The sequence below is a fragment of the Zingiber officinale genome, chromosome 1B (genome assembly GCF_018446385.1).
Source record: "Zingiber officinale cultivar Zhangliang chromosome 1B, Zo_v1.1, whole genome shotgun sequence".
NCBI classification, from domain to species: domain Eukaryota; kingdom Viridiplantae; phylum Streptophyta; class Magnoliopsida; order Zingiberales; family Zingiberaceae; genus Zingiber; species Zingiber officinale.
In genome coordinates this window covers 93102736-93116588 of record NC_055986.1, presented here as the reverse complement: position 1 = coordinate 93116588, position 13853 = coordinate 93102736, and the positions used below count along the sequence as shown (strand labels likewise).

The 13853-nt window shown below is 40.0% G+C and overlaps 1 non-coding gene across 1 annotated transcript; it reads right to left on the bottom strand.

Annotated features, from left to right (window-relative positions):
- Window positions 1-1870: 1870 nt before the first annotated feature.
- Window positions 1871-1976, bottom strand: LOC121994023. Its single transcript, XR_006115545.1, has one exon. It is a non-coding gene; the product is annotated as a small nucleolar RNA R71 (small nucleolar RNA).
- Window positions 1977-13853: the final 11877 nt, after the last annotated feature.

The window sequence follows — 13853 nt, the reverse complement described above, 5'->3', positions numbered from 1 at the left end:
GCCAGCTCGCATGACCGTTCCACTCAACCCTAAGGGAGAAGGTAGTTGGCCGTGTCAATTCGCATGGCTGTGGCACGAGCCGTGCGGCGCCCGTACCCTAGTTTATAAAAGGGTCAAGAACCTTATTCTTGGGACATCTTTGGTTCAAAACTTCCTCCCTCTCCTTGGGAAAGGGTTCACCCCTTCGGAGGAAACCCTAGAGCTTCATCCACCGCCATCCCTTGACGTTCCATCCATCTCCAGGGAAAGGAGGCATCCCCAAGACATCGAAAACTTCGGCAAGCACCTCTTCTTTCTCGTCTTCTCACATCAAGGGTTGTAAGTATGCTTTACTATGTTTTGGGGTTGTTTTCCCTCACAATAGAGTAGGTATCCTCTTCTAGGATTAGGAAGTATTTGTAATGTGATGGAGATGTAGAACTATGTAGATTCACCATATTTCTATTCAATGACATGTTAATGCCTTGTTTATGATGAATTGTGTATGTGACATATTTATATTTCTCTGCATGCTTTGTCGATTGATATGGAGGATTATTAATCATGTGAAGGGGATGCCTTAGAGCGTATTGACCAAGGTTCCCTAGTGACAGGGGTAATCCTTTCCGGACGTCTAGGGTGTTCCCTTAAAAGGAGAAACAATCCCTTAGGAATTGATGCTCACATAGAGAGAGTGCTCTAGATCGTATACCCGAGCGGCCTTAGTGACAAGGGTAACCCATTCATGGATGTCTAGGGCATTTTCTTGAAAGGAGAGGCAATTCCTCCATAAGGAAGTAGGAAACCGCACCAAATCTCTACCTTTATCCTTATTGTTATTTACTAGACATGCATTTTTGTGATCTACCGAGGCGCCCTCGTGACAGGGGTTAATCGTTACAGGATTTCGCAGGAATCGTTTCTATTCGATACTTTGGGATTTTGACCAATTTAAATTTCTGCAAGAGCATGGACATAGAGGGTAGAAACTAAGCAATCTATGTAATATCTTCTAGTATTATAATGAAACCGAAATCCTAGAATTCATCTCTAAAAGCTCATTCCCTCTAAGATCAATTCTCTCTCTCTCCTCTCTCTTCGTCCTAGCCTTCTTTTCCTCTCTTTAATCACACTCATTAGTTCGTAAACATCAAAGCAAACATTCGACCGTCTAAATAACTTACTCTATGATATCTCTAGTGCTTAATCAACAGTCCTTGTGGTTCGATAATCTTATATATTACTGACGATGAATTCATGTACTTGCGGAATCGTAACAAGTTTTTAGCGTCATTGTCGGGGACTGTTTTTGATTAACATTAGTTGATTAGCATATGAGTTACTCTAGACGTTTTCCTTTTTCTTTTGCATTTCCTTCCTTGTTTTCTCTATGCACTTTCTTTCTTGCAATTCAAATTCTACATTGCCTTTCTTGTTTTTCATATAGCATCTTATTTCTTGTCTTTTCTTCATTTTTATATTTTCTCATAATTTTTTTTAGATATCCATGAGCACTAACATGTCAAGCAGGCCCTTAAGAGATTTTTCTGCACCCATTTTTGCTAGATTTTTATCTCCCATTGTGCAACCTCATATTGAAGCAGAAAGTTTCCAACTAGACCCAGAGTTAATTTTCATGATACAAGGTCATAAATTTGGAGGAGAAGTATCAGAAAGCCCTTATCTGCACCTTGAGACATTTCTAGAACTTTGTGATATGGTGAATTGTGAAGGAGTGTTAGAAGATGCAGTTCGATTAATGGCATTTCATTCAGTATCAAGGATAAAGCAAGAACTTGGTTATATTTTCTCTGTCCTCAAAGCATTACGAGTTGGAAACAATTGGAGAAGCAATTTCTGAATCATTTTTTCCCTCCAAGTAGAATAATTTACATGAGGAATTGCATCATAAAGTTTTCTCAAGCATATGGAGAATCATTATTTGAAGCATGGGACAAATTCAAGAGTCTACAAAGACAGTGCCCTCATCATGGTTTGGAAAAATGGCTGACCCTGCACATATTCTATAGGAGAATTTCTTTCTCAATTAAGTGTTTGTTAGATTCATCAGCTGGAGGTTCTTTTATGGACAAGAGTGTAGATGAAGCATATGCATTAATTGATCAAGTATCATTGAACCTCCATGAATGGTCAAGCAAAAGTTGGATGGAATCTCCCTCAGAAATTTAAGAAGTACAAGCCATATATACAAGAGAACCTGTCAAACAAAGTATAGTTTAACCATCCAAGAGTTTTGAAATCCACAAGTCACAGAATGAGGAGTTCAAACATTTGGGGGCAAAGATTGATAGCATTGTTTCAAAATGGTTCAAACAAGATCCTCCTCCTACACAGACAGTGTCTAGTGAACGGTGTAATAATTTTAAGTTGAGAAGTGGCAAGAATCATGAAGAACTACTGAAGAAGGATTTGTTTAGAATTGAGGAGAGAAACAATAGAAGACCTCAAGAACTCAGTTTCATTACTCCAGGAAGTTCCCATAGGCCACAAGTACCTTTCCCTCAACGATTGATCACACCTACACTAGATAAGCAAGTTGGACATCCTCTGCAAGCTCAAAGGGAGAATGGGAAAAAGGAAGTACCTTTCCCAAGACCTTCACTAAAGGTTCCTTTTCCACAAAGACTAGTGAGGGTCAATGAAAACAAAGACTTTGGCAAATTATGTTACACTAATATGGTTGAGTGTAGATTTCTGGATGTATATGAAGATGAGGACTCTTTAGATGAGGATTGTGATGATAATGCAGTGGATAACAAGTTTTCAGATTTACCTTCTGGGTTTACAGGGTGTTATGATGAAATTTAATTTTCATACGATGAATGTGATGTGGTAATCAACTTAAAACTGCAAATGAAGTTAGTGATCCTCCTATAGATGATTCTCCCACTCAGGATATTAATGCTGGTTTATTTTTTGATGCTTGTGTTGATGGTGATGTTATGAATGGAAGTGTAGGGATCCGTGTTGTGGAAGCAGCATCTTAAGAATCACCTCCTTTATCCACACAACCTTCTGAGATTATGAGAGTTACAAGGATTGAACATGTTGTAGACCAATGTGAAGGGACTTGTGCAATAGAAGCAAAGCCCCAAGAATCACCACTTTTAGAGGCACCACCACTTAAGCTAGAGCTAGAGCCAATACAAGATTCAGAAGTCACATCCACATGTCTAGAACTTTAAGGTACCTCTCAGCAAAGCAAGGTTAGTATCTTTTGTGATCTTTTGGAAAATTTCATAGATGTACCAATAGTAGATTTTGTTGGATGTGATTCAATTTATGATACATACTCAGTTCATCTTAATAAGGTTCTAGTTCTATCTAATATAACATGCTTGGGAGAGGTATATTTTTCTTTTGGGTGTGCAGATTTTCATGGGGCCTATAATTGAAAGCTCGATCTGAACCATCTTCGACCACTTGAAATAATTTCCAAGAAGACGAAGATAGAGAGAGTGATTCTTCACTTTTTGATGAAAGCTCCCTCCATAATAAGAGCCCTTGGTATGAGGGTGATGAAATATCTTACCCCTCCAAGAGTGAGATTTCGATGAATCTAATGAGGTGGTCGAGCTAATGACCTTAAACAAGCGCTTCTTGGGAGGAAATCCAAGTTCAATCTTGTTTTCATTCATATTTTTAGTTCCTTTCTAGTTTCATTTCTTTCCTCATAATAAGCATGTATCATCTACTTAATTTTTGTTGTCAATTTTCTTTTATAGGACTAAAAGATTAGGAGGAGTGCAATTACATGATGGATAAGTTAATGACATGGGCATTTGACACACATCTTTTGGTAACTTCTCTTACTTTTAATATCCTCTACATTATTTTTAGTTTTCATTGGGACAATGAAAAGTTTAAGTCTGGGGGGATGCATTAGATGTGTTTGGTTTAGTTTAGTTTTTGCTTATTTCTTTTGCATAATAAATTTTTCCTAGACCCATCATTCATCACATCATGATTGTTTATTCCTTAATGCAAAATACTAGCACATTTCATTTAGATATTTATGTTGTGTGATTTAGTATGCTAGTGTGCTTATTGATCTTTATTTTTATTGGTTGATACTCGGAATATCGTACCGGTTCTCCTGTACAAAAATTTTGTACAAGTCTTGAATCATTCCTAACAACCTATTGTGTTTTTAGAAATTAAATTAGGAATCACAAACGGAACTTAACATTATTGATTCCAAATTTAACTTATCTGTTCTTAGATGTTTAGACTTGGATCGCAAACGATACTTAACATTATTGATCCAAATCCACCCATGTTACAAATTCAATTAAATATTAATTTTAGAGATTGGCTTCCAGGTTAAACATGGCGAGACACTATGCCTTCTTGGGTATGGGAGCATCCACCACTTCCTAGACAAAGCCTTTTAACGAAATTTATTATTTAATTTCCTTATAGTAACCCTAGGTTTAACCAAAAAGAACAATCGAATCACAAGATTGAAAAAAAAACAAAAGAACACAAACTCAAATCACAAATTCGAAACCTAGAATCAAATGCCTCTTGTGTTTGGTATTTCAAAATCTATATAAAGAAAATTAGTATGATGCGGAATAGAATTACTTGTTATACCTTTCTTTGTAAGCAACAACCTCTTGATCTTCTATCGTATTCCTCTTCTTATCTCGGACGTCGTGTGGGCGACGATCTACCAAGACGAGAACCACCCAAGCTTCCTTCTTCTCCAAGCAAGTTTCGGCCACCATAAGAACTCCAAGAAAAGATGAGGTTTGGCCACCACCACCAAGCTCCAAGGGATGCTAGAAACAAAGCCTCCTATCTCTCCTTCTTCCTCTAACAAAATCTGGCCATCAACCAAAACCCTTGAGATGAAAATGCCGCCTGCCAAGGAAGAAGAATAGCAGATGGAGAGGAAGAGAGGGGTCGACCACCAACCAAGGAAGAGAGGAACCAAAGCAGATATCTTGTTATAAGGTTTACATGACAATCCACTCAACCTTATCGTCATGTCGGACTAAGTCCACCTGCAGGGTTTACATGACAATCCTTATGAGCTCCTCTTGGGGACATTATCAACCTAACTAGGACACAGTTTCCTTCTATAATCAACAACGCACACTATAAATAATATCATTTCCCAACTTATCAAGCCTCTTGATTTATCGAGCTAAATCCTACCCTTTGATAAGTCAAAGAAATAAATACTAAGTACACGTGCTTGTTACTCTATCGGGATTAAGAGCACACACTTCCATAATAACAAAGGTCTTGTTCTTTTATGTAGTCAGTATAAAAAGAACTTACTTTAAATGGTCCAGCTCAATACACTCTATGTGTCCTAGTATAATTTTATAGTCAAGATAAACTAATACCAAATTACACTACGACTATTCCAATCATTTTTTCCTATCCATCTTAGTAGCGAGCAACTATTTATAATTGATAAAGAACTGATAACATTATCTTCTGTGTGTGACACCATACACCATGTTATCTACAATATAAATTAATTGAACAACTACACTTAGCATAAATATAGACACTTGACCAATGTGATTCTTTATTTCAAAAATAAATATTTACAAATAGCTAGGCTTTTAGTATACACTCTAACAATTTTTCCATCCATAGTAGCATGAAGTGAGCATTGTTATTACTAGAAGAATTTGAATGTTGGCCTAGTTTTAGGATCTCTTCACATTATGCTTGACTTTGATGGTAGATATTTTTGAAAATAGTCATGATTCATAGAATCGGACTAGTACTCTTGCTTCTATGGTGACCTCTCAACTACATTTTGGTTATTGGATAAACTCAGATCATGTAAGCTCATTTGGAAAAATCAATCCCAAAAAAAAATGAAAGTTTGTTCAAGTTTGATACTTTGCAAACATAAAAAAAAAATAAGGGATAAAAAATAGTTATCGTAAGTGGAAACTAGCAATTCACCACTTTGAGACCGAGTTAGGTTACTGGGGAAATGAATGCTATGTTTCTCTTAATACTGAGTATTCCTTTGAGACCTTGTGTAGACGATGCATAGCATTTTTGAGTGGAACGAACCTTTCATGTGGCAGGTAAGTGTCTATCGCCGGAAGTATGAGGAACACGGTTAAATGAAAAATTGATTAGGCTTAGAGATTGATACTTGAAAAAGTTAGGTCACTTATTACACTGAGCACGGAGAACTTTTACTTAGGCCACACTTAAATGATTTTTGTATCATGCTCATCAATGAAACTATATGATAGGTTTATATTGATTCATTAGGGATTATTACATGCCAACTAACCACATGAATCTTGATTGCGGGTTTTGCTTGAGGACAAGCAAAGGTTTAAGTCTGGGGGTGTGATGTGCATAGATTATATGCACTTTTATACATGCTTTGACGCACATCTACTTGTATTTCATTAGCATAATCTATGTTTATTGCACCCTATTTCATTATAATGTCATACTTCCATTATATTTTATTCAGAGATCTACTCTTTGCTTGTTTTGATTGATAGGATATGATTTGGAGGAAAAATGGAGCTTAAATGAAGTCTAGATCTTCCAGAGTGTCACGGGCATGTGAAAACTAATTTCTTCCAAGTTTTGGCCTTTGCGGAGACCACACGGCCGTGTGAAGCCATGTAGAATTTTCAATATTGCATACTAAAAGTAAAATGGCCATAACTTTGTGCTCGTTAAGAATTTTGGGCTGTTCTTTATACCGATTTGTAAATAACTTCAAGATCTATACCTTTTATGGAGACCTCAACTCAAGAATACCACGTTAAGATATGATAAAATGATCTACAATACCACACAGCCTTGATGGATGGCCATGCCAACTCCGCATGGCCATGCGGTGTAAACAGAAAAGAAGGAAGGCACGGCTGTGTCAATTTGCATGACCGTGCAGTGTAACCAGAGTAGAAGGAAGGCACGACCATGTCAATTTGCACGGTTGTGCGATGTAACCAGAATATAAGGAAGCCACGACCGTGTCAATTCGTATGGTTGTACAGCGTGGCCAGAGGCAAAAGAAGGCACGGTCGTGCCAGTTCACACGACTGTGCCACTCAACCCGAAGGGAGAAGGCAGTTGGCCGTGTCAATTTGCACGGTCATGACACAGGTCGTGCGGCGCCCGTACCCCAGCTTATAAAAGGGTCAAGAACCCTATTCTTGGGGCATCTTTGGTTCAGAACTTCGTCCCTCTCCTAGGGAAAGGGTTCTCCCCTTCGGGGGAAATCCTAGAGCTTCATCCACCTCCATCCCTTGACATTCCATCCATCTCTAGAGTAAGGAGGCATCCCCAAGACATCAAAAACCTCGGCAAGCATCTCTTCTTCCCCGTCTTCTCACATCAAGGGTTGTAAGTATGCTTTACATCATGTTTTGGGGTTGTTCTTCCCTCACAATGGAGTAGGAATCCTCTTCTAGGATTAGGAAGTATTTGTAATGTGATGGAGATGTAGAACTTTGTTGATTCACCATATTTCTATTCAATGACATGTTAATGCCTTGTTCATGATGAATTGTGTATGTGACATATTTATATTTCTCTGCATGCTTTGTCGATTGATGTGGAGGATTGTTAATCATGCAAAAGGGATGCCTTAGAGTGTATTGACCAAGGTTCCTTCATGACAGGGGTAATCCTTTCCGGACTTCTAGGGCGTTCCCTTAAAAGGAGAAACAATCCCTTAGGAATTGCTGCTCTCGTAGAGAGAGTGCTCTAGATCGTATACCCGAGGGACCCTAGTGACAAGGGTAACCCGTTCATGGACGTCTAGGGCATTCTCTTGAAAGGAGAGGCAATGCCTCCATAAGGAAGTAGGAAACCACACCAAATCTCTACCTTTATCCTTATTGTTATTTACTAGACATGCATTCTTATGATCTACCGAGGCACCCTCGTGACAGGGGTTAACCGTTATAGGATTTCACAAGAATCGTCTCTATTCAATACTTAGGTATATTGACCAATTTAAATTTCTGCAAGAACATGGACATAGAGGGTAGAAACTAAACAATCTATGTAATATCTCCTAGTATTATAATGAAACTGAAATCCTATAATTCATCTCTAAAAGCTCATTCCCTCCAAGATCAATTCTCTCTCTCTCCTCTCTCTTTGTCCTAGCCTTTTTTTCCTCTCTTTAATCACACTCATTAGTTCGTAAACGTCAAAGAAAACATTCCATCATCTAGATAACTTACTCTGTGACATCTCTAGTGTTTACTCAATAGTCCCTGTAGTTCGACAATCTTATATATTACTGACGATGAATCCGTGCACTTATGTTATCGTAACAAGTAGGCATCCTATTCTAGCATCTCTTGGTGGTCGAAAGATTGGAAACAAGAAGGAGTCGGGTGGTTTTGTCTTGGTAGATCGTCGCCCACATGACGTCCAAGAGGAGGAGAGGAATACAGTAGAAGATTAAGAGGTCTTAGCATATGAGGAAAGGTACAACTAATTCTTATTCTGCAGCACAATTAGTTTGTTTTTCTTCGTATGGATCCTGAACACCAACACAAGAGGCCAGCGATCTTGTTGTTTAATCAAGGTGCACTTTGATCAATCAAGAACTTGCTTGATTGATCAAACACATGCCGGATCAAGCATGTGGTTTGCTAGGAAAGGTTCTATGCTCGTACAAAATTTTGTACATGGGATTTACACAGAATGGAATTCCTAGCGCCAGCATGGTTATGGTCTCAATTCTGCTACACGTCTTTGAAATTACTGGAGCATATCACTATACCATTTTAGGTTATGTTTTAGTGTAAAATATGGTATCCAAATAAAAATTTAATAATAAGGTTTAATAGGTGAATAACCTTAATGGAATTTTTAGGAATTTTTAGAAATTTTCTAAGTATTTTTCGGAACTCGTATGATGAGTTTAATAAGATTAATTATTGGGCCAAGGGAAAGCTTGTTTAAGCTACCTTATTTGAGTGAGGAAATGTTTAATTTATTTTCTTTTTCTATTTCTTTTATTTCCTTCATTTATTCATTACTCGTTCCTTAAGTTCCCTAAGCCACCCGATCTCCTCTCTGTGTCGAGCTCTTCCTCTTCCCCCTTACTCCTTGACGGCGCCTCTTCCTCTCGCGGCGTGGAGCACCTTCTCATCCCCCGATCGCTTCGTCTTCCCCAACCCGGCGCGTACAAAAAACACTTCCTCCTCTTATTTGCGTCGGTTCTTCTCTCCTTCCTCTCGGCTCTTCCTCGACTCTTCTCTCCCGACGACACTGCACGATCACCGGCCTCCTCTACTCTTGGTCCCCCATCACTTCGATCAGCGGACATTGGCATCGACGCCGACAAAACTTCCCTCTCGCTGCTGCCTCCTCTCCTTCCTTCCTCACTGTGGTCACGTCTTTGTGGCTACTCCGTGCCTTAGCCCCCAACCATCGCCAACCATTTCTGGTCTTTCTGATCAGAGGCGCCACCTCTGCACGAGGCGACCTTCGGCCAAAGGAGGAGGGTCCGAGCCCTAGTTAGGTCTCCCTCTTCTCGTGCGCTAGTGTTGAGGTATTACCAATCCCTCTGTGTGCTTTTATCCCCTTCCTTGTGCACTATCTCTAACTAATACATCTGGGATCATCATCAAGCATTGAAAATATGAGAGGAGAGATCCTTGTTCATCGTAGCTGCACTTGGGGTCTCCTTCAAGCAGTTGCGGATCTGATTAAGGGGTAAGTTCTGCTGATTGGTTGATTGCATACTTGAATTGGGATTTTAGTGGATTAACTGTGCTTAGCTGTAGGTCAAGGTTTGATTTGAATATTGTAGTTAGTTGTTTATTTGTGGTTAGGTTATCTGGTGGTAAGATTGAAGAATGAATTGTTAATAGAATTGATTTTAAGTCTAGCTTGATTTGAGTTGTTGGAGGTCAGTTCTGTTGGCGCTACTCAGAATTCTGTTCTGTTTCCCCTGTACAAAAATTTGTACAAACACAGAACTTTTCCAAGCAACCCATGTGCTTTTCAGAAGTTAAACTTGGATTGCAAACAAAACTTAACATTATTAATCCAAGTTCAACTCATGTGTTCATCAGAAGTTAAACCATATTACAGATGTTGATTAAATATCTATTTCAAGGATTGACTTCCAGGTCATTGGCAAGACAGTCGGCCTTCTTGGGTATGGGATCATCCACCACTTCTAGTCAAAGCCTTACAAAGAAATTGAATATTTAAACTCCTTACAGTAAAACCTAGGTTAAATTATAGATACCTCAATCAAAGCACAAGATCGCTAGCTTCTTGTGTTGGTACTTCAGGATCCATACAAAGGAAAAAAATAAACTAGTACACAGCGAAAACAATTAACTAGTTATACCTTTCTTTGTATCTTAAAGACCTCTTGATCTTCTGCTGCATTTCTCTCCTCCTCTTGGACGTCGTGTGGGCGACGATCTACCAAGACACAAAGACCACCCAAGTCCTTCTTTCTTCCAAGACTTTCGGCCACCAAGGGATCAAAGCTAGGAACACCACCCCTTGTTCTTCTTTCTTCCTTGCAACCCGCCGGCCACAAGATGGTTGAAGCCTCTTGATGTCGCCGGCCTTAGGTAAGAAAGCAAGGGGAGAATAAGTGTCACGCCCCAGGTAGTCCCTGTCCGAAGAAATTTCGGCAGCATCTCCCCTGTACGGCGGACAATATGAAGCTCAGTATACATATATCTCCATACCTCGGCCACACACGGCCGGAATAATACAATACAATTAAAAACAAACCACGCAGTTTATATCAACATTCCACACCGATAAATCCACGAAGTAATGAAAATACAACCGCAGCGGAAAACAAAAGTAGTAAACTCGAATGTTCAATGTAAAGTCCACAATACAAAACCCACATCACAAGTATATAAGATGCAAAAACAAAACATATCCCGACAACAGGCAAATCCTCGCGATAAAGGGGCTAGCGACTGGAATCTCTCCTGACGGCCTCAACCTGAAAAATAGTAACAACGGGGTGAGTTCAAAGAAATCAACAGGTAAACCAATAGACATGTACAGCAATATATATCCACCAGTAAAAACCTAAGGTACAGTCTCCTAAACCATAGGATCAATAGTACAGTTCTCTAACCATATAACCTACGGTACAGTTTCCTAACAGTATAACAGATATGCATAGTTGAAATAAACTGTAATAACCAGCAATAGGCATAAAGTACAGTCTATAGCAAGAAAAATAAGAAAATGCATAACTGCAATAAACTGTACTCACCTGCGAGGCTTGTGCAACTGACTGTGAACATACACAGATAAAAATAGTCAGAGCAAAAGCATATAACCTGTATGCATGTCAATCATATGCAGTCACCAAAATGCATCAATCATAAGTAATGCAATCTGTGCATATGATGCAAATGACATGTCCTGGTCACCCCTACTGCCATGCTCAGCCGTCTCACACACAATGGTGAGACCGAGTGGGTAGGGTTGTGACAACCGTGCACTCTGCCGTCACTACCCCTGATGAGTGACCAAGTGGACGGGATGCTGTCGGAGTACACCTATCCTCCTGCCTCAAACATAGTGAGGGAGCGTAACGCTCTCATCTCCCGGTACGCAATGACGGGGAGGGACCTCGGTGTGCTACCACGCTCCTGTCACGCTACCCATGAGCGTCCTAGCGGAGCACTACCGAGCAATCTACCCTACACACCCTGAGTGCTGTGCCACTACCCATGCAGTGAACACGTTGTGTGCGGGTCCATGTAGCCGACCGACGAGCTCAACAACACTGGAGTCGTCAATCGCCCAGCATGCAATCATGCGATATGGTGCGTGCGGCTACAGTATGTCATACCTGAACATAGCCTCCTCCATATATGTGTGTGCCCAAAAGGTAAACGCATATATATAACCATGATATAAAACAGCATAAATCCAAAGACATCACATATAACAATGATATAAGTATCATGAATCCAAGAGCATGTATCACACATGTACAACAACTAATCAGTAGAGTACAACACTATAGATATACATCTCTATGAACATATACACATGGCAAGCGGTAAAAGTATCCAATCCTAAAGTAAAGCAACTAGCAGATGAAGCATGTGATAGGTATCAACTAGCTAAGACCAAGAGGGAGAATAATCTACTATCTACCACTAGTAAATATATATAAGCTACACATATCATAAGACATTATCAAAAGATAAGTCAGAGGGTACCCGCCTCAAATAGAAGGTACAGTCAATCCAAATCCGAAGTCGAGACGCCCGTCTCGAATCAGAGTCCTGTGTAAATAAGTACATCTACTTTTATTAAGCTAGAATACAAACAAATAGCTAAATAAATCCTAAATAGAATTTAGGGATAAACCCTAAACCATATCCCTCAAATCAGACTTAATCCATATAACCCAATTAATCTACACAACCTAATGATGAATAATTTATCAATAGGTATCAAGATCATATCTAATCATCTAACACATATCCAAATTTGAAACATGATCTACAACTAATCATGTATTGAAACATACCTAATCCTTACCTAATTTACAACCACTGTTGGAACAAAGTGAGCTGCTGGAAACCAACTGAGCTGGCTGGAAAGACAAGGTGATCTGCTGGACAAAGAATACCACAGAGCACCACTTCACCTCCAACCATGATCGTTGATCCACAGCAGGGTTGTTGCTGCCAGCAACAAGATGAATTGCTGGATCAAAGAAACCACAGAATAAACCTGGATTCCTCCCTAATGATCGGATCAAGAATAGGTTAAGCTATAAAATCACTAATCAGAACAAGAATAGAATTCAAGATTGGATATCCCAAATCCAAACAACCACCTAAATGATAACCTAACCTTGCCTCAGATGTGCCAATTTGTTGATAGGGATGTGGTGGCCGGAATCAAGCAAATACCCCACCAAAACAGCACCTCACCTCACTGCCCTAATCCAGCTGCTGTCCACCAACCGGATACCTCTAGTGAGCAAGGGAAAGGAAGAATCGATTACACGATCATCTCAATATCCCAAACAGAACACGAAGCCTTACCTCGATCGGTTGCCTCCAGGAGGTGTCGCCCAATCCGATCCAACTTGAGGAGACACGGATTGGAATCAATCGTACCCACTGCAAGATCTCAACTAGGGCACCGCGTGTACCTCAGGCGCTGCTAACCCGACCTCATGCGAAGAGCGGCGGTCGGCCATCGGCTGAGAGGTTAAGGCTCGAGAAATGATCGGCAACAATGAGGAGAGGAAAGAATATCAGCCGGATCTGAGATTAATAGGCGTTGATGCCAGCGGAGAAGGATCGCCGGAGCTGGAGCCTTGCTCCCGTCGCTGTCGCTTGCCCGCGAGAGAGAACAGAGAGAGATCGGGAAGAAGAGAGGGGAGAAGGAAATCGGGTTCGGCGATTTAGAGTAGGGAGGAAATAATAGCGATAGGGAAAAAGAAATAAGAAAAGGAATTTATATAAATAATCATCTCCTCACTTAAATAGGTATCCCTAAACAGGCTTTATCCGTGCTCGCCAATCGATCCCCTCAAAATCCTCCGTACGAGATCCGGAAAATTCCAAGAAAATTCCTAAAAATTCTGGAAAAATTCTATAAGGCTATTTCCAAATAACCCTATTATTAAAATTTTCTGAGATCTCACATCCTCCCCTACTAATAAAAATTTGGTCCCCAAATTTCGCTATAACCAATAGCAAACACTGAAATATAACCATGCAGTATAAATGCTGAAGATACTCTAACCCACATACCTCAAATAAAAGGATGGGGGTATCGAGCTCGGATCGTATGCTCCAGCTCCCACGTAGCCTCCTCATCAGAATTATGTGTTGGGGATCGGACGACCGGCTTGAAGGGGG